Source organism: Eumetopias jubatus, unplaced genomic scaffold (assembly GCF_037043125.1).
Source record: "Eumetopias jubatus isolate StellerSeaLion01/CBP00866 unplaced genomic scaffold, mEumJub1_p1.0 scaffold_1, whole genome shotgun sequence".
NCBI classification, from domain to species: Eukaryota; Metazoa; Chordata; class Mammalia; order Carnivora; family Otariidae; genus Eumetopias; species Eumetopias jubatus.
The window spans coordinates 203046481-203070418 of NW_028274807.1; positions in this window are offsets into that span (position 1 = coordinate 203046481).

Sequence of the window (23938 nt, forward strand, 5' to 3'; positions counted from 1 at the left end):
GAAAGATAAAACTATTCCCTTACTCTCCCCTGCCACAGAGAATTATTCCTTTTGCTATTATTCCAAGACTCCCAAAGAGTCTCGGGGGTTGGAGGCAGCTGTGGGGCTTGGCTGGAGCTCATTATCGGGAGCAGACCCAGGGCAGAACATAAAAGATTCAGCCTTGACATTTCACAGATGGAAACAAATTTCTGCACCGTCATGGTTGGGCTCCAAGAGAAAGCATCTTAACTCAAGCACGGGATGAAAAGTCCCCAGAATTCTGGCACAGGCAGGAACGGCAGTACCTGCTCCCAGGAGACCAGCGCTGGTGTCACCTGACATCACTTTAGGCATGGTTCTCACACTCTGGGAGCCTCAGTTTCCTTGTCTATAAAATGGGGGACACCAAACCTCTACTTGTGGGGCCATTGGCTTCTAGCACCCCCCACAGCACACAGTATATCTGTAGCCCCTTCTAGTTTATCAGCCATGTCACACTTTGGGTGGAGAAGGGGGCCTGGATTGGACCCCGGATGTGTCCTATTATTCACAGTCATTGTTTATTGAGATGTGACTAGTGCCACACTCTGTTCTGTGCACCTAAAAATACGCATACAGAAGATTTTGGCAGTCCCCCACCTGTCCCACCTCCCCACGCATGTTGACCCAAACTTCCAAACGTGGTCATTTCTGAATCTATCCTAGGATGCTCTCTGGCTGCTGGAGCCCACTGGGTCCAAGCTCTGAATAATCCAGAAGAGCTGAGGCATTAAGGCACCCCAGGAGTAGCTTCGATCAGGGACTGCTGGGAATCCATGTAGACAAACCCCAGCTCCCTCACCCCTCAGGCTGGGTAGTGCTGAGAAGGACAGGTGCCCAGGGGCCCAGTGACAGCACACGAGTGGGATATGCCACCCCCGCTGTGTTCCTGCCCTCTCTTTTCAAGTGCTATGTCCTGAGATTCCGTCCCAAATAAACTACTCACATCTCAATCTCTCAGGATCTGCTTTGGGGGAACCCAAACTCAGATGATGCATCATCTCATTTTTTTCTTTGCAAAGAACCCAGGGAGGTAGGTCCTTTGATCTCTCCTCTGCAAGTGAGAAACTGAGGCCTAGTGACTTGTAGCAACCCGTCTTAGGTCCCACGGAGGTGAAGCTGGAGCTTGAATGTTAGCATCTGGCTCCAGCGTCCCCAGCCAAGCCCTCCATCACGGCAAGCCAGCAAATGCGCCCAAGGCAGTGGCTTGCCAGGGAGGTCTGAGGCTGCAGAGGGTAAATCTCCACCCCCTACCCCCCAGCCCCTTTAGCCCCCACCTCCACTGACACCAGCTGTGCAAAAGCGAAAGCAACGGGGAGAGAAAGAGCGCCCACCCCGTAGAGCACCCACCACCAGGTGGCGCCCTGCCCAGGAGGCCCACAGAGAATCCAGATGCAAGCACCAGGTGGTGATTAGATCTGACCCAGGTGCTGGGAAGAACCAAGGTGTTCCTCTTCTGCCTTTGCGCAGAGGGCAGGACCTGAATTTGGAAGTTTCTCAGATCTCTCAGAGCTCCCGGGGCTTCTGAGGTGTTCAAGCAACACACCACACACGCGCGCGCGCGCGCACACACATACACTTCCCAGCTATTAGCAGTAGAGGGCAGAGTACTCTTGTCTCTGAAGCTGCCCGGAAGGGGCAGTGTTCTAGGAACCCTCTCTGTGGTCACACAGGCAGCACCAAACCCCATCTCCATTCAGCCCCCTGCACTGTGGGACATGGGCACCCCCACTCTGCTTCCCCCTTCCCCTTGGCCTGGGGTGGACCTGGAGTGTGGGCCGGACGCGTCTGGTGCAACTGCACAGTTACTCGGGTTGAGCTTGCCCACCATACCAGCCTCTGGCCTCACCTGTGTTCTGGGAAGAGCAGCGAGGAAGCACAGGGAAGCCCGCTCCCCATTCTCTGAGGTGGTTCCAGCCCCCATCCCGAAAAGTGACCATCCGTGACTTACAGGGATCCCACCTGCTGTTCAAGTTCCACTCCCGGCTGATGGGCCAAGGGAAACGAGTCTGGCTTTATTTTTTACTTAATTCGCTGTTCAAACCAACTCAAATTCCTGAGTACACCCATAGAGCCTGCTATTTTTTCAAATTTATTTTAACATGTAAAAATGTGTCACTGGCTGTCGTGGGTCAGGTTCCCCAAGCAGACGTTGAGATGAGCTTAGCATACAAGTGACTTATGAAGGCTGTGTCGTCCCCCGCTCCCCGGAAGCCCCGCCAGGGTACCATCTCAGGCAAAATCCCATGGATGGTGGTGGTTTCAGTTTGGTCCCATAGGGGGCGCTGCAGTGCAAGGGGCACTTCAGAACCGCCTCCTAGGGCCTGCTCTCAGGGCACCTAGACAAGACTTGCACATTCTCACACCCAAGTCATTGGTTCAGGGTCACCCCAGAGGGGTGTAAATTCTCAGATAATACCTCCCCTAATAGCCTAAGACTGGATGTCCAAAGAAGAGGCACAGGGACTGGCTATTGGAAATGATGTTAGGGACACACACACACACACACACACCAGTAAAAGGGGACCTAAGGGATCTGGGCAGAGCATCAACCTTGTCCTGTAAACCTCTCTTATTCCATAAAGGATTCAAGATGGCTTAACAAAATTAGGTACAATACAAAGAAATGAAGATGATTAATTGTTGGAATTGAGGCAACAGAAAAAAAAAGATAAATGGTAAATACATCCAGAAGGAAACTTGGAATATTAAGATATGCCTAGATAAAAATCCGCAATATTGGTACTGAGCTTCCCAGCAGCCAAAGCAAAGAGGGAAAATTAACCGAATGCAAGATTTATGATGCCTATAGGATTTAGGCCCTCTTGCTGGCCCCAAAGTTAAGACTTCTAAACCCCAAGTCCCTGCATATGAGAGGGTCTGGATGAGAGCTGTCCAATGGAAATATAATGCACAAGACAAGTGTGATTTTAAAATTTCTAGTAGCCACTTTTTAAAAAGAAAATTTTATTTAAATTCAGTTAATTAACATATAATGTATTATTAGTTTCAGAGGTAGAGGTCAGTGATTCATCAGTCTTAATACAACACTCAGTGCTCATTACATTACATGCTCTCCTTAAAGCCCATTACCCAGTTACCCCATCCCCCACCCACCTCCCCCCTCCCCCCAGCAACCCTCAGTTTGTTTCCTATGATTAAGAGTCTCTTATGGTTTGTCTCCCTCTCGGATTTCGTCTTGTTTTATTTTTTCCTCTCTTTCCCTATGACCCTCTGTTTTGTTTCTTAAATTCCACACATGAGTGAGATCATATGATAATTGTATTTCTCTGATTGACTTATTTCACTTAGCATAATACCCTCTGGTTCCATCCACGTTGTTGCAAATGGTAAGATTTTTTTGATGGCTAAGTAATATTCGTGTGTGTGTGCGTGTGTGTGTACACCACATCTTCTTTATCCATTCATCTGTCGATGGACATCTGGGCTCTTTCCATTGTTTGGCTGTTGTGGACATTGTTGCTGTAAACATTGGGGTGCATGTGCCCCTTCGGATCACTGCATTTGTATCTTTGGGGTAAATCCCTAGTAGTGCAATTGCTGGGTCATAGCGTAGTTCTATTTTCAACTTTTTGAGGAACCTCCATACTGTTTTCCAGAGTGGCTGCACCAGCTTGCATTCCCACCAACAGTGTAGGAGGGTTCCCCTTTCTCCACATCCTCGCCAACATCTGTTGTCTCTGAATGGTTAATTTTAGCCATTCTGACTGGTGTGAGGTTGTATCTCATTGTGGTTTTGATTTGGATTTTATGCCAGGTGATGTTGAGCATTTTTTCATGTCTGTGGTCCATTTGTATGACTTCTTTGGAGAAATGTCTGTTCGTGTCTTCTGCCCATTACTTGATTGGATTTTTTGTTTTTTGGGTGTTGAGTTTGATAAGTTCTTTATAGATTTTGGATACTAGCCCTTTATCTGATAAGACATTTGCAAATATCTTCTCCCATTCTGTAATTTGTCTTTTGTCTTTGTCATGTTCCCTTTGCTGTGCAAAAGCTTTTTATCTTGATGAAATCCCAATAGTTCACTTTTCCTTTTGTTTCCCTTGCCTTTGGAGACATGTCTAGCAAGAAGATGCTGCAGTAGAGGGCAGAGTACTCTTGTCTGAGGTCAAAGAGGTGGCTGCCTGTGTTCTCCTCTAGGATTTTGATGGATTCCTGTCTCACATTTAGATCTTTCATCCATTTTGAGTCTATTTTTGTGTGTGGTATAAGGAAATGGTCCAGTTTCATTCTTCTGCGTGTGGCTGCCCAATTTCCCCAACACCATTTGTTGAAGAGACTGTCTTTTCCACTGGCTATTCTTTCCTGCTTTGTCGAAGATTAGTTGACCATAGAGTTGAGGGTCCATTTCTGAGTTCTCTATTCTGTTTCATTGATCTGTGTCTGTTTTTGTGCCAGTGCCATACCATCTTGATGATTATAGTTTTGTAATAAAGCTTGAAGTCTGGGATTGTGATGCCATCAGCTTTGGTTCTCTTTTTCAACATTCCTTTGGCCATTTGGGATCTTTCAGGCCCCGAACAGACCCATAACCAGCCTCCATGCATTTGAGTTCTTTCCAAATTTCCTCTTTTGATTGAGTTCCAGTTTCAAAGCACTGTGGTCTGAAAATATGCAGGGAATGAGCCCAATCTTTTGGTACTGGTTGAGACCTGATTTGTGACACAGTATGTGATCTATTCTGGGGAATGTTCCATGTGCACTCGAGAAGAATGTGTTCCTATGGGTCATTCGGTCAGCATACAAATTTTAGGATTATTTGTTCCTGCTCTGTGAAAAAAAATTGATGGTATTTTGATAGGGATTGCACTGAATGTATAGATTGCTCTAGGTAGCATAGTTATTTTAACAATATTTGTTCTTCCAATCCATGAGCGTGGAATGTTTTTCCATATATTTGTGTCTTCTTCAATTTCTTTCATGAGTGTTCTATAGTTTTCTGAGTACAGATCCTTCGCCTCTTTGGTTAGGTTTATTCCTAGGTGTCTTACGGGTTTTGGTGCAATTGTAAATGGGATCAACTCCTTCATTTCTTGTTCTTCTGTCTCATTGTTAGTGTATAGAAATGCAACTGATTTCTGCACATTGATTTTATATCCCGCCACTTTGCTGAATTCCTATATGAGTTCTAGCAATTTTAAGGTAGAGTCTTTTGAGTTTTCCACATGGTGTATCAGGCCATCTGCAAAGAGTGAGAGTTTGATTTCTTCTTTGCCAATTCAGATGCTTTTTATTTCTTTTTGTTGTCTGATTGCTGAGGCTAGGACTTCTAGTGCTATGTTGAACAGCAGTGGTGAGAGTGGACATCCCTGCCATGTTCCTGACCTTAGGGGAAAAGCTCTCAGTTTTTCCCCATTGAGAATGATATTCACTGTGGGCTTTTTGTAGATAGCTTTTACAATATTGAGGTATGTTCCCTCTATCCCTACACTGTGAAGAGTTTTAATCAAGAAAGGATGCTGTACTTTGTCAAATGTTTTTTTCTGCTTCTATTGAGAGGATCATATGGTTCTTGTTCTTTCTTTTATTTATGTATTGTATCACATTGATTGATTTGTGGATGTTGAACCACCATTGCAGCCCAGGAATAAATCCCACTTGGTCATGGTGAATAATCCTTTTAATGTACTGTTGGATCCTATTGGCTGGTATTTTGGTGAGAATTTTTGCATCCATGTTCACCAGGGATATTGGTCTGTAATTCTTTTTGGTGGGGTCTTTGTCTGGTTTTGGGATCAAGGTAATGGTGGCCTCATAGAATGAGTTTGGAAGTTTTCCTTCCATTTCTATTTTTTGAAACAGCTTCAGAAGAATAAGTATTAATGCTTCTTTAAATGTTTGTAGTATTCCCCTGGGAAGCCATCCAGCCCTGGACTCTTGTTTGTTGGGAGATTTTTGATTACTGCTTCAATTTCCTTGCTGGTTATGGGCTTGTTCGGGTTTTTTATTTCTTCCTGTTTCAGTTTTGGTAGTTTAAACTTCTCTAGGAATGCATCCATTTCTTCCAGATTGCCTAATTTGTTGACATATAGTTGTTCATAATATGTTCTTATAATTGTCTGTATTTCCTTGGTGTTGGCCATGATCTCTCTTCTTTCATTCATGATTTTATTTATTTGGGTCCTTTCTCTTTTCTTTTTGATAAGTCTGGCCAGGGGTTTATCAATCTTATTAATTCTTTCAAAGAACCAGCTCTTAGTTTCATTGATCTGTTCTATTGTTCTTTTGGTTTCTATTTTATTGATTTCTGCTCTAATTCTTATTAATTCTCTTCTCCTGCTGGGTTGAGGCTTTATTTGCTGTTCTTTTTCCAGCTTCCTTAGGTGTAAGGTTAGATTGTGTACTTGAGATCTTTCTTGTTTCTTGAGAAAGCCTTGTAGTGCTATATACTTCCCTCTTAGGACTGCCTCTGCTGCATCCCAAAAGTTTTGAACAGTTGTGTTTTCATTTTCATTTGCTTCCATGAATTTTTTTAACTTATTCTTTCATTTCCTGGTTGACCCATTCATTCTTTAGTAGGATGCTCTTTAGTCTCCATGCATTTGAGTTCTTTCCAAATTTTCTCTTTTGATTGAGTTCCAGTTTCAAAACATTGTGGTCTGAAAATATGCAGGGAATGATCCCAATCTTTTGGTACTGGTTGAGACCTGATTTGTGACCCAGTATGTGATCTATTCTGGGGAATGTTCCATGTGCACTCGAGAAGAATGTGTTTTCTGTTGCGTTAGGATGGAATGCTCTGAAAATATCTGTGAAGTCCATCTGGTCCAGTGTGTCATTCAAAGCCCTTGTTTTCTTCTTGTTGATCTCCTGCTTAGATGATTTGTCCATTGCAGTGAGTGGGGTGTTAAAGTTCCCTACTATAATTGCATTATTATCAATGTGTTTCTTTAATTTTGTTATTAATTGGTTTATATAATTGGCTGCTCACATGTTAGGGGCATAAATATTTAAATTTGGATCTTCTTGTTGCACAGACCCTTTATTATGATATAATTTCCTTCCTCATCTTTTATTATAGTCTTTGGTTTAAAATCTAATTTGTCTGATGTAAGGATTGCTACCCCAGCTTTCTTTTGATGTCCATTAGCATAATAAATAGTTTTCCACCCCCTCACTTTGAATCTGGAGGTGTCTTTGGGTTTAAAATGAGTCTCTTGCAGACAGCATATCAATGGGTCTTGCTTTTTTATCCAATCTGACACCCCGTGTCTTTTGATTGGGGCATTTAGCCCATATAAATTCAAAGTAACTATTGAAAGATATGAATTTAGTGCCATTGTATTACCTGTAAAGTCACTATTACTGTATATTGTCTCTATTCCTTTCTGGTCTATGTTACTTTGGGGCTCTCTCTTTGCTTGAAGGATCCCCTTTAATATTTCTTGCATGGTTGGTTTAGCAATCACAAATTCTTTTAGTTTCTGTTTGTCTTGGAAGCTTTTTATTTCTCCTCTTTTGAATGACATCCTTGCTGGATAAAGTATTCTTGGCTGCATATTTTTTCTCATTTACACCCTGAATTTATCATGCCAGTCCTTTCTGGCCTGCCAGGTCTCTGTGGATAGGTCTGTTTGCCAGTCTAATGTTTCTACCCTTGTAGATTACGGACCTCTTGTCCAGAGCTGCTTTCAGGATTTTCTCTTTGTCTCTGAGATTTGTAAGTTTCACTATTATGTCAAGGTGTTGACCTATTTTTATTGATTTAAAGGGGGTTTCTGTGACTCCTGGACTTGAATGCCTGCTTCCTTCCCCAGATTAGGGAGGTTCTCTGCTATAATTTGCTCCAATATACCTTCTGCCCCTCTCTCTCTTTCCTCTTCTTCTGGGATCCCAATTATTCTAATATTGTTTCACTTTATGGTATCACTTATCTCTTGATTATCCCTCATGATCCAGTAGTTGTTTCTCTCTCTTTTGCTCAGCTTCTTTATTCTCCATCAGTTTGTCTTTTTTTTTTTTTAAAGATTTTATTTATTTATTTGACAGAGAGAGACACACAGCGAGAGAGGGAACACAAGCAGGGGGGAGTGGGAGAGGGAGAAGCAGGCTCCCCGCCAAGCAGGAGCCTGATGCGGGGCTCGATCCCAGGACCCTGGGACCATGACCTGAGCCGAAGGCAGACGCTGAACCGTCTGAGCCACCCAGGTGCCCCCATCAGTTTGTCTTCTATATCACCAATTCTCTCTTCTGCTTCATTTTTCCTAGTGGTAAGAGCCTCCATTTTTTATTGCACCTCATTAATAGCCTTTTTGATTTTGATTTGATTTGATTTGAGTTCTTTTATTTCTCCAGAAAGGGATTCTCTAGTGCTTTCTATGCTTTTTTCAAGCCCAGCTAGGCAAGCCCAGCTAGAATCTTTATAATCATTATTCTGAACTCTAGTTCCAATGCCTTACTTATATCCATACTGATTAGGTCTCTGGCAGTCAGTACTGCCTCTTGTTCTCTTTTTTGAGGTGAGTTTTTCCATCTTGTCATTCTTGCAAAAAGTGGTTGCGTTTTATTTGTAGAGTTGCAGCTATTCTTTTCTTAGATCTCCAGTTGAATTCACAGGTGTTCAGAATGATTTGATAGTTATCTAGCTGAATTCCTGGGATCAGATGAAACTAAGGTCTCCTACTCCTCCACCATCTTGGACTATCTCTAGTAGCCACATTTATAAAAAGAAAAAGGAGGGGCGCCTGGGTGGCTCAGTCAGTTAAGCATCTGCCTTTGGCTGTGGTCATGATCCTGGGGTCCTGGGACTGAGCCCCACATCAGACTCCCTGCTCAGTGGGGAGTCTGCTTCTCCCTCTCCCTCTGCTGTTCCCCCTGCTTGTGCTCTCTCTGTCAAAAGAATTTTTAAAAATCCTAAAAGAAAGAAAGAAAGAAAGAAAGAAAGAAAGAAAGAAAGAAAGAAAGAAAGAAGAAAAAAGCGGGCTCTAAAAACTCCACAATGGGAAGGTGGGGGGACATGTCAAAGGGACACAAGAGCAAATTGAGAGAGCTTCCAATGGCCAAAGCTAGAAGAATTTGAGCAAAAACATGAGTAAAGTAGTATTGGATAAAAACGTAAAGAATAAAATAAATATCCATGAGGCCATATTGATATTAATAAATGATTGAATAAACAGATATCTGGGGGAGAAGAAACAAATGTCCCCTCCAGAAAACCCATTACCCCAGTCTAGTCATGAGAAAAAAAATCAGATAAATTCTCACTGAGGGACACACTATGAACTCTCTGATCAGTACTCCTCAAAACTGTCAAGGTCATCAAAAACAAGGAGAGTCTGAGAAATTGTCACAACCAAGAGAAGACCATGGACACATGGCAAATAATTGTGATGTGGTATCCTGGTTGGGATCCTGGGACAGAAAAAGAGCATTAGGTAAAAACAAAGGAAATTTGAATAAAAGATTAGTCAATAATAATGTATCAATACTGGCTCATTCATGGTGACAAATATACTAATGTTAAAATATTGATAATAGGGAAATGGGACGTGGGGCATATGGGACTTTTCCATATTATCTTCGCAATCTTTCTGCAAATCAAAAAGTATTCTAAAATTAAAAGTTTATTTTTAAAAAGAAGTAGGTGACATTAATTTTAATAACATATTTTACTTAATCTTATATATCCAAAATATTATCATTACAACCATTATCAATATAAAATATTTACTAATGGGGTAACTTACATTCTTTTTTCATACTGAGTCTTTGAAATGCAGTGTGTATTCTACACTTACAACACATCTCAATTTGGATGCTAAATTGTCATTGGAAATACTGATCTGTATTTAGTTAGGTTTCCTAAAATTTACAGTTAAAAAAATAGATTCACATACTGGGGTTGTTCCAAACATACCTTAAAGTTTTCTAATACCTGAATTAAATATCAGTTTTTAAATTAATGAAAATTAAAAAATAAATTAAAAATTCCATTCCTTAGTCATACTAGCTCAATAGCCACATGTGACTAGTGGCTGCCATATTGGACAATGTAGGTATGAATAGCTAATGATAATCTAATTCCAGATTTTCTGGAACAGTTCTGATTCCAAATATTCTTTTCCACTGTCCTTTAACTATGCCTGACCTTGTCAGCCTGGGTGGAGATTATTAGTTACCATATGTGAGTGACCCAGGCGACATTTGGAAACTTGGCATGGACCATCCTTCACCAGAACCTCCGGTACTAACTCTCCCCTCAGGCAACTTGCTCTGATCCGTCTTGATTTCCCTGGCTCCAAGGAGGATAGCAATGCCTTCTCCTATTCTGTGTGGGACCACACCAGAACAAGCTGTTCCAGAAGGCAATTTGGCATTACATATCAAAAGCTTTGATGGGGCACCTAGGTCAATCGGTTAAGCATCTGCCTTTGGCTCAGGTCATGATCCCAGGGTCCTGGAATTGAACCCCGTGTTGGCTCCCTGCTCAGTGGGGAGTCTGCTTGTTCCTCTTCCTCTGCCCTCCTCCGTGCCACCCCCCCACCACCGCTGGTCTCTCTCTCAAATAAAAAAATCTAAAAGAAAAAAGCCTTGAGTATCTGTGTAACCACCGTCCTAGGAGGTTCCCTTCTATGAGTTTAACCCAAGAAAGTAGAAAGATGTGCAGAGATTCACGAGCAAGCATTGTTCAAATGGAGATGAGTTTAATGAAAACCAAATTGAACATCATCTAAATGCCCAATAGTTAAGTACACGTGTTAACTAAATGACAGTGCATCCATCCCAGCAAATATTATGCAGCCATTAAAATCATAAAATGATGTTAGGAGGAAAAACAATAATGTCGATATTATAGGTCAAAATAGTCCATGAGAAAGAGGCTGTAGTTTCAAGATGACAGATTTTTATCAAAATTAGGCCAGCCCCTCCCCGCAACAGCCCTTCCCCTGGACAGTCGCAAAACAGGTCGGGCTACCAGAGCAACTGTCATTCTGGGTGCAAAGACAAAGTCTACAACAAATCAAACCATATCTGAGCTGTCAGCATCAATAATATGAAAAGTCCCTGGCCCATTGACCTTTATCTCATCTCAGTGAGCCCAGTGCAGAGGGCCCCCCCTCCCCAGCTCTGTGGGCTGAGGGAAGGAAAGTTATGTCCCTGGGGAGAAATAAACACAGGACAAAGAAGAAGATGATGCTGATGATGAAGAGACGCTGTAAATCCATGGTCTCGGCACTTTTGTTAACTGTGTTAGTATAAGCGCTTGGCAGTGCAGAAATCCTTGTCAAATCCTGGGCATGTTCTAGGCACTTAAGGCACTTAAAAGCACATGAGAAAATCTGATGTATTGGAGATTTGTTATCAAACATTTAGAGAAGTTTAACTGATCATACTTTGGTCAATGTTTAAGCACTCGGGGAAATCAAATTTGTTAACTTCATATATTTTCATTTCGGCTGTAATGACTCCTGTGAACATTTAGAACTGTTAATTGTTTAACGGTAATAGAGTAACAAAGTGGCAGATATTCCTTCCCACAAGCAAAAGCGCCTTATACATTACAGAATCTTGTCCACAAACAAGATGCACAAGTGTGCAATCACAATAACACACACAAACTAACAACATGCATAGAAAACAGACAGGAAGGAAATACACCAAGATGGTAACACTGGCTATCTATGATTTGTGAGGGGATGGGTTGATTTTTATTTTCTTTTTTACAATGTTGTGCCCCCAGCTCTCTAAAATGAAGCCCTATTACCATTATAATTGGGGGGAGGGGAATGAAGTTTGTTACTCTAGAAGTCACGGGTATCTTGTGAAGGTGGAATTTGCGCAGACGTGCAAAATGGGACTGCCAGTAAAATCCCAAGCAGCTCCTGAGACCCCATTTCACTGCAGGCAAAAGACTCTTGTTCTTGCCATTATGGTATCTCAGGGTCTCCTGGGGTAAAATCATCTTCTTTTGGATAATTACTTCATCTTTGGGTGTCTCCATAACGGCAAATGTTTTCCTTCTCCCTCTTCATTCCAAGATGGCAACTGGTTGCAGGCGAAGCTTTCTTATCTTCAGATCTTATGGCTCAATTATATGATGGCTACAGGTTGGAGGCTCTGCCTGGCTGCCTTGGTCTTACCTGGTTCTCATGGAGGCTCCTGATTCCCAGAGGACTGCATGGGAAAGCCACTCAATTCCCGTTTGAGAAGTGCATCCTGCAGCTTTGGTCACTTCGCCACTGGCCATGGCAATGTCCTAGTGAACTCCCCAGGTAGCACCCTAGCTACTTTTGGGGTCCCCCTGTGGCACACAGGAATTTCTAGACCTCCTCCACATTTCATGCTGGACCATACATTATGAACCGGGGATGGTATCTCACACCCAAGCATCTCTCTCCATCATTTCTACTCCATGACTTGGGCACCATGATGGATTCAATGTCAGGCTGACCCAAGGGCTCCTCTGAAAGATGGGAAAATTCCACACCCACCCTGGTGTTCTTGGAGCCCTTAAAACTACCTGGGTATTTCTACCCTCCCTTCCCACTAGGACTGGATCCCGATGGATAGACTTAGGAAAACCAGCACCTTCAGAGCCTGACCCCTGCTTGCCTTTTCTTGCCCTGTTTCTCATTTCTTTCCCCAAGTCACAAAATAGCTGTTCTTCTTCCTGTGAGTTAGAAACTTCCCTTTTGTCATATCTGCATTCTGCCCTCCTCTATAATTCACTAAATGATCACTCAACTTTTCTGAGCTTTGATTTTTTTTTTTTTATGTGCAAAAACTCCTGTCTTGACAGTTTTAAGAAAACCCTTCCTCTCTCTCTCTGAAAAGGCTAACTTTCAGGGCCATTGTCTTGCTATGAGATTTTTTTTTTAAGATTTATTTATTTATTTATTCATGAGAGGCAGAGGCAGAGGGAGAAGCAGGCTCCCCGCCGAGCAGGGCGCCCAATGCGGGACTCGATCCCAGGACCCTGGGATCATGACCTGAGCCGAAGGCAGATGCTTAACCGACTGAGCCACATAGGCGTCCCTTGCTATGAGATTTTAAGGCTGCTTCAAAACTCAAAGCAGAGAAACAGCATCTTTGATTCACACTGTAGCCACCTTCCTCTACTTTAGAGAGGCTTGCCTTTGCCTCCTGGCCCGTGCTTGTTGGCACAAAGCTGTAAGGAGGGAAAGAATGGACTACGGACTACGGACTACGGAGAAATGAGTATGCAGTAGGTGATATTCAAAACGCTATCCCATTGCATTATTTAAAAACAGATATCAAGACAAACAAAACCCAAAGATGAATATCACTTAGTATCTATCAAACAAGGAAACTTGTTATTAAAAATCTTCATATCTAGTGCTGGTGAGAATGGGCTAGGCAGTCCCTGGCGAGAGTATACATTTGTAAAGGCAGTTTGGAATCAAATTTAGCAATACGTATCACTAGCAAACTCCTCCAAGTTGAACAGATACCCTTTGCAGGAACGGATGCTCCTGGGAAACAGATGTTTCCCCATTTTCAGGCGGAACACTCATGTGCTGGAGTTGTTTTACACCATCCCTTACACCTGCTGAGTGCACAGGTATGTAGTCAACCTTCAAAACATAGGAGACATAAACCCGTTCACCCCTCCCATGAAAACGGCAGGGGGCACCTGGTGCCCAGCAGAGCCCTTGCCCTGTGAGGCTGTCCTGTGGAGGCTCGGGGGACCGGGGAAGCCTTACCACTCTCTGGAAGCAGGCTGGGGTGCCTCCTGTTCTCTGTCACCATTTCCACAACCAGCATCACTGCAGAGACTTTACTTACTCCACCAGTGTCTGATACATCTTTCCATTGGACATATCGCATCTTGTGGTCATATAGGTCACAATGGCTTCTTGATATAGGCTTCCCAAAAAGATTGTCTCGGGGGCTCCTGAAAAGACTGTGCTTCTACAAACAGTCAGGTCAGCAAAGTCTTGAGCTGTAACCATGGGAAATATTGAAAACTAGATCTGCCCCTGCAATCAAAACAGTTTAATCCACATTCCTGCCAATGCCTGCACTGTTGTCAGCCCCATCGGGGTTCCCAGAAATGCTTCAACACCCCTGTAAGATAAACCAGCACCTAAGGTAATAAACCCTGGGTCAGTGAGTGTATTTCCTGGTGTTACTCTGTCATATTCATTTGATCTGTTCAGTGAGCAAACAGCTATTCATTGAACACTAGCTAAATTCTCTCTCTCTCTTTTAATTCTCTGTCTTAAACTTTGTGGAACAGGGTACTGAGGTGGCGGCCAAGCCCTGCTTTTGGATGACCTGGATGATGAGAAGGGAAGTGGGTGAAGAGGGGGGCCAACCTGACTCACTCTTCTATATCTTGAAAAAATATTTCTGCTTTCTTCAAGCCAGAAGTCTGAATTCACCTCTGAAGGAAGTCTGCTTCTTTGGGGGGAAAAAAAAACTTTAATGGATGTATTAGTCAGGACTTTTTTGATTGTCAAGGGCATAAACCTATTTCAAACCAGCCTGGGCCAAAAGGGGAATTTGCTGGGTTAAGTAATTTAAGCCCAGGGAGTGGGAGCTGCCACAGGGGAAATCGGAGCTGACTCACTGCTCTCTCCCCCTGTTCTCAGCTCCTTTGCTTCCCCCACCAGGACAGAACCAACTTCACAGCCACCCTTCTCCTTGTCCTGGCTCCCCACACCTGCCCATTCCAGAAGAGATCTACAGAATGCCTACCTTTCATTCTTTGTGAGGGATAGAGAAGGGTGAAGCAGTCCCAGCAGTGACAGTAGCTGAGGGCAGAGGTGAGGTAGGGGGCAAATGGAGAGCATGTCTAGGTCTCACAGGCTCCACAGAACCCCAGGAGCTGAGGTGAGGATCAGGGCTGCCATGGACTGTTGTGTAGGTTATGCACTGTACAACACTAGGTACGCCACATGCTGGTGGGGGCTGAACCAATCTCTCTGGAAGAAATTCTAGTGCTTTGCCCATGCTGAGAAAACAGACTACAGATGACACAAGCCACAGACATGAGCAGGGGATGCAGTGACAAGAGCCAATACCCAAAGATGGGCCAGACAAGCTATCCCTCAAACCAGATGAGTGGGAAGCTGGCAAAGGACAACTCTGTGGAACCCTCCTCAACTGCTCTCATACTGAGAGAAAAAACTAGGGAAGAGGCCTTCCTGAGGAGACAGGACTTCACTGGGGAGGGGGAACTCCAACCTGGCTGAAGGACATAGTTGGATATGAAGGTTTGGGTGAAGTCTTTATTAAAGGGTCAGATAAAAAAGAAAAAAAAGGGTCAGAAAAGTACATCAATCATAGGTGGCCAATTTGATGCATTTTCATGATAAAGTAAACACACCCATGTAATCAGCACCCAGATCAAGAATCAGAACTGACCAGCACCTGGAGTCCCCCTAAGTCGGTTGTACACTCTTCTGTATGGATGATATACTTCAGTGAGAGCTTCAGACAGCGTACACTAGTTCTGCCCAGTTTCTAACTTCATACAATAGAAGATACAGTTGGTATTTTTTCGTGACTGGCTCCCTGCGCTCACCGTCATGTTCGTGGGGTGTGCCCGCCACGTGTGCGGGACCCCACCTGTCGTGGGATGCATGGCGGCTCACACATCCCCACTGCTGTGTGACATCTCATGAAGCGAGTATGCCTGTCCCAGTCAGCTCAGGCTGCCGTCACACAATACCACAGATTGGTGGGCGGAATTCCATGACAGACATCCATTCTGGAGGCTGGAAGTCGGAGATCAAGGTGTCGCAGGGCTGGTTGCTCCTGAGGTCTCTCCCCGCGGCTTGCAAGATGAACACCTTCTTGCCCTGTCCTCAGGGCCTTTCCTCTGTGTGCACACATGTCTGGTTATCTCTCTGTGTGTCCAAATTTCCTCTTAGAAGGACACCAGGCAGGGGAACCTGGGTGGCTCAGTCTGCCTTCGGCTCAGGTCATGAGCCCAGGGTCCTGAGATCGAGCCCTGCGTCGGGCTCCCTGCTCTGCAGGAAGCCTGCTTCTCCCTCTCCCACTCCCCCTGCTTGTGTTCCCTCTCGCTGTGTCTCTCTGTCAAATAAATAAATAAAATCTTTAAAAAAGAAGAAGAAGAAGAGGCACCAGAGAGGGTCTCTCCCTCTCGCCCTCCATCTGTCTCCCCCTCTCCTTCCCTCCCCCCACCCCACCATGGAAAAACACAGCAGCAACCTAGCCATCTACAAGCCAAGAAGAGAGCTCTCACCAGAAACCAAATCAGCCAGCACCCTGATCTCGCACTTTCCAGCCTCAAGAACTGTGAAAAATAAGTTTTCTTTTTATTATTATTTATATTTATTTATAACTGAAGCCCCCAGTCTATAACGTTCTGCTATGGCACCTAATACCAGCCCCCCCTTTTGTATACTTATTGAACATTTGAATATCCTCATTGGAAAGTACCAGTGCAAGCCCTTTGTCTATTTTCTGTTGAACACAACTATGGATGTGTCTGAGTTCTTTATGTATTTTGAATCCCCTGTTGGATATATTTATTGTAAATATCCTCTCTCGGTCTGTAACTTCTTTTTCCACACTGCTAAGGGGTATCTTTTGATGATCAGAAGTTCTCCATTTTAATGCAGTTCCATTTATGCAATTTCCCCCCTTATGGTTAATGCTTTTTGTGTTGCATTTAAGAAATCTTTCCTTATTCTGGAGCCTGTTCATTTTAAAGGCAATTTCAAGTAAAAAAGAAATGAGGTTTCAAAGCAGAATGAATCATTTAGAGAGAAAATTCTCAGTAACAATTTTATGTACATCTGAGTTGTAATGTGAAATTTCTAACGCCACAACATCTATTTTAGACTTAATTAGATTCTGAAAATGAAGTTAACCGGGTAGGCACTTTTAAAAAATTAATCATGGAAGAGCAGGGCTGGAAGAAGTTAAAAAGTCTTGCCTGCATCAATTTGATTCAGATCCACAAATCTCCAGGGAGCCCCTCTCTGGGCCGGGCTGGCTGCTGGGAAGTAGGAATGTGAACAGGGAGGGAGTGGCCTGGTCTGCAGGGCCTGGGGTCTGGCAGGGAAGGCAGTGTGCCCTAAATCATCAGATGTCGATGTCCAGGGAGAGCTTTTGTGTCCCAGGCACCACGTAGCCTCAGAGGAGAAAGGGACATCTGCCTGAGAAGGGAGGCCTCCTGTGGATATGGAGGGCATTTTTTGCCAGGGAGAGTGATGTGATCCGTGGTGTGTGTTCACAAGGGGCTGGACTTGAATGGGGCACAAGGAATCTGCCTTCGAGGCCCCTGTGTGCCTCACTGACCAAGACTCCACAACAAAACTGCCAGATACCCCTTCCTAAGCCTGTGATGGCAGCAGGTGACCGGCTAGGAGATCTGGGATCCTGGATCCAAGGACCAAAGCCAGGACACCGGGTGGGCTACACCCGTGACTCATCGCCTAGATCTGCTCCTTGGCGGAGTAGGTGGATTTTCAACTTACCAGGGGAAGACCCGCCCCTTGCAGAGAAGTTGGTTTGGGAGCCCCAGACACATAAAGAAAACGAGGAAAAGGAATCTTCCCCTGCTGAATCCTCCAGGAAGATAATTTCCTGCCCTTTCACATAACCGTGTCTTGATTGTAAATGCCTTGCTTTTTAAATAATGCACACCTGGCCGAAGAGATACTTTCGGGACTGGTTGCAAAATGAAACAAAGATGCTCCAGTGGGTAAATGAAGGGGAAACAGGAAGAAGACAGGCTTGATGAAGCACCAGTTGGAGCCAAGGTTATTCTAAACGCTTTATTCATATGATCTTGTTTTACCAGAACACAAAGGTAGGGTATAATGTTCGCCATTTCACAGTTTCCATGAGCAAACAGAGATTCAGAGACGTTAGGTGCCTTCCCCAAAGTCACACAGCTCGGAGGATGACAGCCAGAAATCACACTTGGGTCTGAGCTCCGCCTTCTCTGGCTAGAATTACAGAAACAGAAGGATGCCATGCCTGTGGGGCCTGGTTGTTTCACAGCTACCTAGAAAAACGATAAATAGCCCAGGGAAGACAGGGTGGCAGCCTGGTGTGACTTCAGGGGACCTAAGTGATTCCACAAACAGGTCTCTTCTGGCCCGAAGCATCTGGCTTCTCTGTGAGTCCACCCTTCCTAACAGCCACCTGGGAATGCCCTTGACTCTCCGTTGTCCTGTCTCCGAAGGCCCCCATCCTGACCTTCCCTTTCCCATCATTCTCCAGGCTTCTGAACAGGATCTCTTTCTTGTTGATAAAATAGTAACGCTTATTATAATTAATTTTATTATTATTCTCATTAAAGGCTTTGATTCTAGGCCTGTTGCTTACTATCATCCTTAACTGGGCCGCATGACAATTGGCGATGAGTCGCTCACAGGCGATTTGGGACAGTCCAGACACGCCCGAGGGCTTGGAAAATATGCCTGAGAGGCTCTGCTTGATCTCCAGGTCATTTTTAGCTCCGTGGGTTCGCCCCCAGCCTTTCACACCCCCTGTCCTCCCCACCCGCTCAACCCCCATGTAATTAAGGATCTCACTGGTGTGTGCAATGCTCAGATCAAAGAACGCGCGGGATGTTCCCATCAGCCAAGTGTCCCGGAGCCGCCCTGCGTCCCTGGCAGCCTTCTGATGGATTTCTGCACTGTCTTCCCTCTTGAGAACTGTTAGCTCAACCCCTTTTCTGGGAAAGGCTAACCCAGCAGGGAAGCAGCAGAGCTGGAAGGTTTTCTGTCTGAGGCGCGCTGCATATTAAACAGGGGTCAGGAAGAAATGAGCCTGGGAGAGGATCGGAAATTCAAGCAGGTGGGGAAGGTGGCTGAATGCTGATCAGGAAGGAACATAGTCACAAGATGCAGGCTGCCTTAAAAGAAGCCGGACTTGGAAGAAGGCTCAAAAGGTGGTTATGGCTGTCTGTCTTTTCCAAAGACGGAGGCAATCATGTCTCCCACCCCTCCCCGACACCCGTGTGCTTCTAGAACCTTGCCCCACCCCTCAAGAGGTGGGGTCTCGTTCCCTTCCGTTTGACATTAGGTGAGCTTTTGTGCCGGGTTCAATGATGCTATGTGAGACCTCCCCGGCTGGGCCATATCCTACCCTATTCCACTTGTAGTCCTCACTTGTGTGGGGTTTTGTTTTTCTTTTTAAGATTTTACTTATTTATTCATGAGGGCCAGACAGAGAAGGAGAGGCAGAGGGAGAAGCAGGCTCCCCACAGAGCAAGGAGCCAGACGTGGGGCCCAATCCCAGGACTCCGGGATCACAACCCGAGCCAAAGGCAGACACTTAGCCTCCTGAGCCACCCAGACGCCCTGTAGTCCTCACTTGTGAAGCCTTCAACCACCTGGAAGCATTTTGACCGCCCTGAGGCCACCATGCTGTAAGGAAGCCTAAAGTAGGCCACAGGGAGAGGATACACAGAGGCCCTGACCCCACACGAAGGGACAGGGGTGACTGGCCAGCAGCCTACCCCTCCAGCCACTGTCCAATGGCAACCACGCAACCACGTAAGAGACTGGGCATCCCGTGGCGGTGTCCTCTGGGACCGGCTAACGTGCTGTGGTTTCTACTCCTGCCCACCTTACTTGGTGCCCCAGCTCCCCCTCCTCCTGGTCAGGAGTCATTGCTAACACGGCTGTCTGACGGAGCCTCCCCACTGCCACTGACCAATATCGGACACCAAGGTGCAGACCACGGGCATGCCCTCTGTGGTTTCGGGCCTCCCCACAGCCAGCACCCCAGCCCCATGGTGCTCCCTGGCCCTGGGGCAGCTCTGTTTGGATTCAAGCCCTCAAACACTCTCCCTTGAGCAGCTTCTGTCTCGAATCCCTTTCTTTTTCCTGGGTCAAAGAACAGGTGCTATAGCATCATCCATCCCACAGTCCTTGTGTCTCGTCCAGCCCATCCCCAAATAAAACTCGTCCCTCCTCCTCTCCGCACAGATCAGAGCTCCCACATATATCCAAGAGACGCCGGGTGGGAGCAGAATGTTTTTGGAGCATCCAGGCCCTGCACAGCCCACCAACCCTGCTCTCCTAACCAGAAACATCTCAACCAATGGCCTGGTCTCCACCATGCACAGCAGACCTCGTGGAGCCAGAAACTGAGAAAAGCACTATTGAAATTGCATTTCAGTGAAATGAGGGTGAAGGAATGGAGAGGGGCTGGCTTCCAGTTCCGGGAAGCTTTCCTGGTGGGTTTTCTGGGATCCTCGTTGCAAGTTGCATTTGAGACTCGCAGAGACATCAGTACCATGATGGGGACCTAGAACTACAGGGTTATCTGCAAACTATTCGGTTTTTAAATGCACGCAAACAGTGCTGCAGACAGAGATGACTCTACAGCGGCTCCGAGCGGGTTATCCAAGTCAAGGTCTGCGTGATTGATTGGATCCCTTGGGGAGAGGGCATCTCCCTTCTTTCAGGGCACCAGGGGTCCGAGAGGGCTCCTGGGACTGGACCGGACGTTTTGTAAACCCATGCAGGACAGAATCTGAGCCGAAATCTGCAGCTATTTCCTTCCCACTTGGAGCGTGTAGACCAGACACTAAAGACAATGAAACTCTTCCTTGAAACTCTTCAGAAAATTAAAGACATGGAAAAGAAATGCAAAGCAAAGGGAGCTTTAAAGAGTCCAAGACAGGGAAGGACACGCTTGGAGTTAGAGAAGGGCGATGGAGGGGCGGAACTGGAATGGAAATGCCGAGGCCGAACGGGCTGTGGTCAGACTGCAAATGAGACCTCATCAGAGTCTTCACAGGCGGGAAGCAGCGTATTCAACACGCTTACGCTCACGGCCACTCGGATAGCACTTCCCCCAGCCTCTACCTGGCCCGAGGCTTTTGAAGAAATAACCAGAATGTCCTGAGAGCAGGGAAACTGTCTGGCCCAGCATATCTTTCCTCCCTTTCCTTGGCCGTGCCCTCTGCCCCCTGCCCCCCCGCCCCCTGTTTTCATCACCCGAAGACCAGGTCATTGATGGAGCCTCACTGTGGCGCACGGGGCTGCCCACGCCATCACCCCTCCAGGGAAGCCCCCTCTTGTCCCCGTGGCCACCTCCCTCTGTGACAGCCACACCGTCCATCCGTGCCAGCCAGCGTTGGCGGTGCCATGCCCCTCGCCCGTGATTGGTTTAGGCAGGAACACATGATATAATTCCGTCCAGGGAGAAATGAGCAAAAGTTGATGGGGAGCTCTGGGGTGCTATTTCGTCGCTGGCTAAAAGAGACTCATGGCAGGGGGTGCTGTTGGGTCCCCTGCTGCTGCTGCTACTGCTGCTGCTGCTGCTGCTGGGACTGAGGTGACCAGACTGGGGTGAAGCTGGGCTGAGTTTGGAAGGAAGCTGGGTCTTCGGTAGTGTCACTGAGCTGCTGAACTCTCTCCCTTGGAGACATCCTCGCTTGGGTGGTTTTATTGCAAAATCCACTTCCAGTTGGTCTCTCTGTCGCTTGCGTTTGGAAATGGACTCGCTGACATAACCAGTTCACTTTCACTCCCTTGCATTCTTCCAGCTCCTGCCCAGTTGCCTTGGGGAAAGGGGGTACAGGTGCTCTGTCTCGTTTCCATTTCTTATTCCTTTTGTGAACCCGAAGATGGTTCTATCGATTGCTGGTAAGTCGAGATGACAGCTCAACCTTGTGCCTCTTCCATAGAAATGGAGACTTTTATTTATTTTGTTTGTTTTTTTAAAGATTTTATTTATTTATTTGACAGAGAGAGAGAGAGAGAGAGAACCCAGAAGGAGAGGGAGAAGCAGGCTCCCTGCTGAGCAAGGAGCCCGATGCAGGATTTGATCCCAGGACCCTGGGATCATGACCTGAGCCAAAGGCAGACGCTTAACCGACTGAGACACCCAAGCACCCCGGAAACTTTCATTTTAAATCTAAACGGGACATCTAACTCCAAAGCTCAGGCTCTCATTTCAGGGGTCACAGATACGTTTGAAAATCTGTTAAGAACTAATAAGGAGTGCCTTAGAAAAATGAGTGTCTACACACAGCGTGCCCATAGGCTAAAGCTTTCAGAGAGACTCAGAAATCACCATTGAGAATCTCTACAGTTGCAAGGATGGTCATGGTGCTGTGTGCCCAACCTATGCCTCCAGATGTTCTTATTCAAGAAATGGGATGGTAAAAATTTCCTTCACCAGAATTCAGGGGAAGGCTGTAAAACAGAGCAGGGGGTCAGGGGCAGGTGGGGGCATACTGCTCTCAATGAGAGAAGTCATAGGAAGACGGAAGTGTATCCTCCAAGGATCTGTGTGGTGGTTGGGGAAGTGGGGGGGATGAGAGAAGAATCCTGGAAAACAACCGAGTGACAAGGGGGGTACCTGGAGCCCCCCAGACAGCAGATGGCCATGGTGCAAGAAGCTCTTCTGGATAACCCCCCAAATCTTCAGGGGCGTCTCCAAACCTCCAAACCCATGCAATATGGGGAAAGATAGGGTTTCCTATGGAAAGTAGGATGGGCTAAGGTTCATGTCTGGGATCAATGTTCACCGACACACACAGGCATGGAGTGTGGGGGCAGAGCAGCAGAAAGACAATGCGTTAAAAAAGAAACAAGGATTCAGAATTGGAATTTTCAGGAACTATAAGAAAAACTCTGAAATCATCTAACCCATCACACAGACACGCCAAACCCCCCGGGGGGGCAGGGAGGCCCCAGTGGTATTTGAACCACCCACAACCCTGAGGTAAAAATGTGCCCAGAGGGACAACAGTTGGCAAGTGACAAGCTAGGGTCCCAGGGCATTCTCAGATCCATCAAAGTAAAGACATTTTCAGTGTCCCTTGTCTTCACTACTTCACAATATTACCTTCCGGTTTTATCATCGCGGTGCAATAATTCAGCTACGCCCATTGCTCTTGCACGATTATTAATTAAGAGTCTGTTATTTGTGTAAGGGATTCAAGGTTGGGTTTCAGTGTTCAGATGCTGACATTCCTCTCTTCTCCCTCTGGGATCTCGCACCAGAGGAGCTGTGCTCACCAGGGAGAACCAACTGGGAAATCAGGTACTGCTGTGTGAATCCGGGTGACCAAGGTTTTGCCTGGAACGTGCCCAGTTTGTATCTATTTTCCCAGGGTCAGTAGGAAACCTCCCTTTCTCTTTCAAGATGCCTGATTTGGGTGATGCATTCTATAGGGGCTCAGCTGAGCTCTGGTCGAGGGGAGGGGGGCGGCAGTTCAGATTAGCAAACCTACACGGACACCTGTTCCTCACCTCTCCACCCCCCGATCTCAGACACCTGGATCTGCAGCCTTCATCCTGGGGGGGAGAGTGGACCAGAAAGAGAGGCCAGCCTTCGCCTTGTCAGATGTGAGTCCTGCCTGGGGCAGAAAGTGAAAGAGGGTGGGTGGGCCTACCCTGGGAGAAAACATGTGTTGCTCTGTTGCACTTACCACGTGGGGATGGGAAGGGCAAGGAGAAAGTCACCGACGTGCCCTCACCTCTGATGGCAAACTGTCTTTCCGGCAGTAAAGTTATTAGTTGTGCCAATCAGATTTCCTAACGCTCAAGGATGAACAGAAAAAGCCAGTGTATGAAGGAAGAGAGGGACGCAGGCCCGGAGTGAGGGCCCGGTTCTGGGAGGGAGATGCCTGGCTCCTCCTGGGGTGGCCCCAGAGGTACTGACATGGACTCTGGCCTTGGCAGACCAATTTCGTGGTTTCTGCAAAACTAGATTTGGGCTTCCCAGGCTTCCTGAGTGGGCGATGCCTTGCAGTAACGGTCCCCGGTCTTTGATTCGAAGGTGTTTGTTTTTCTTGGAATCCAGGGCGCCCCCACCTCTGCCCCCACCCTGTGATGCAGGAGACCCCAGCAGGACTAGCAGTGCGGTGTGGTTATGAGCTCCCGAGGAGACCCGGGCAAGTCCCATCCTCTCTCTCTGCCTGGTTTTCTATAGCTGGACAGAGGCTGACTTCCACACGCGCTACCTGGGGTGGGACACAGGTAG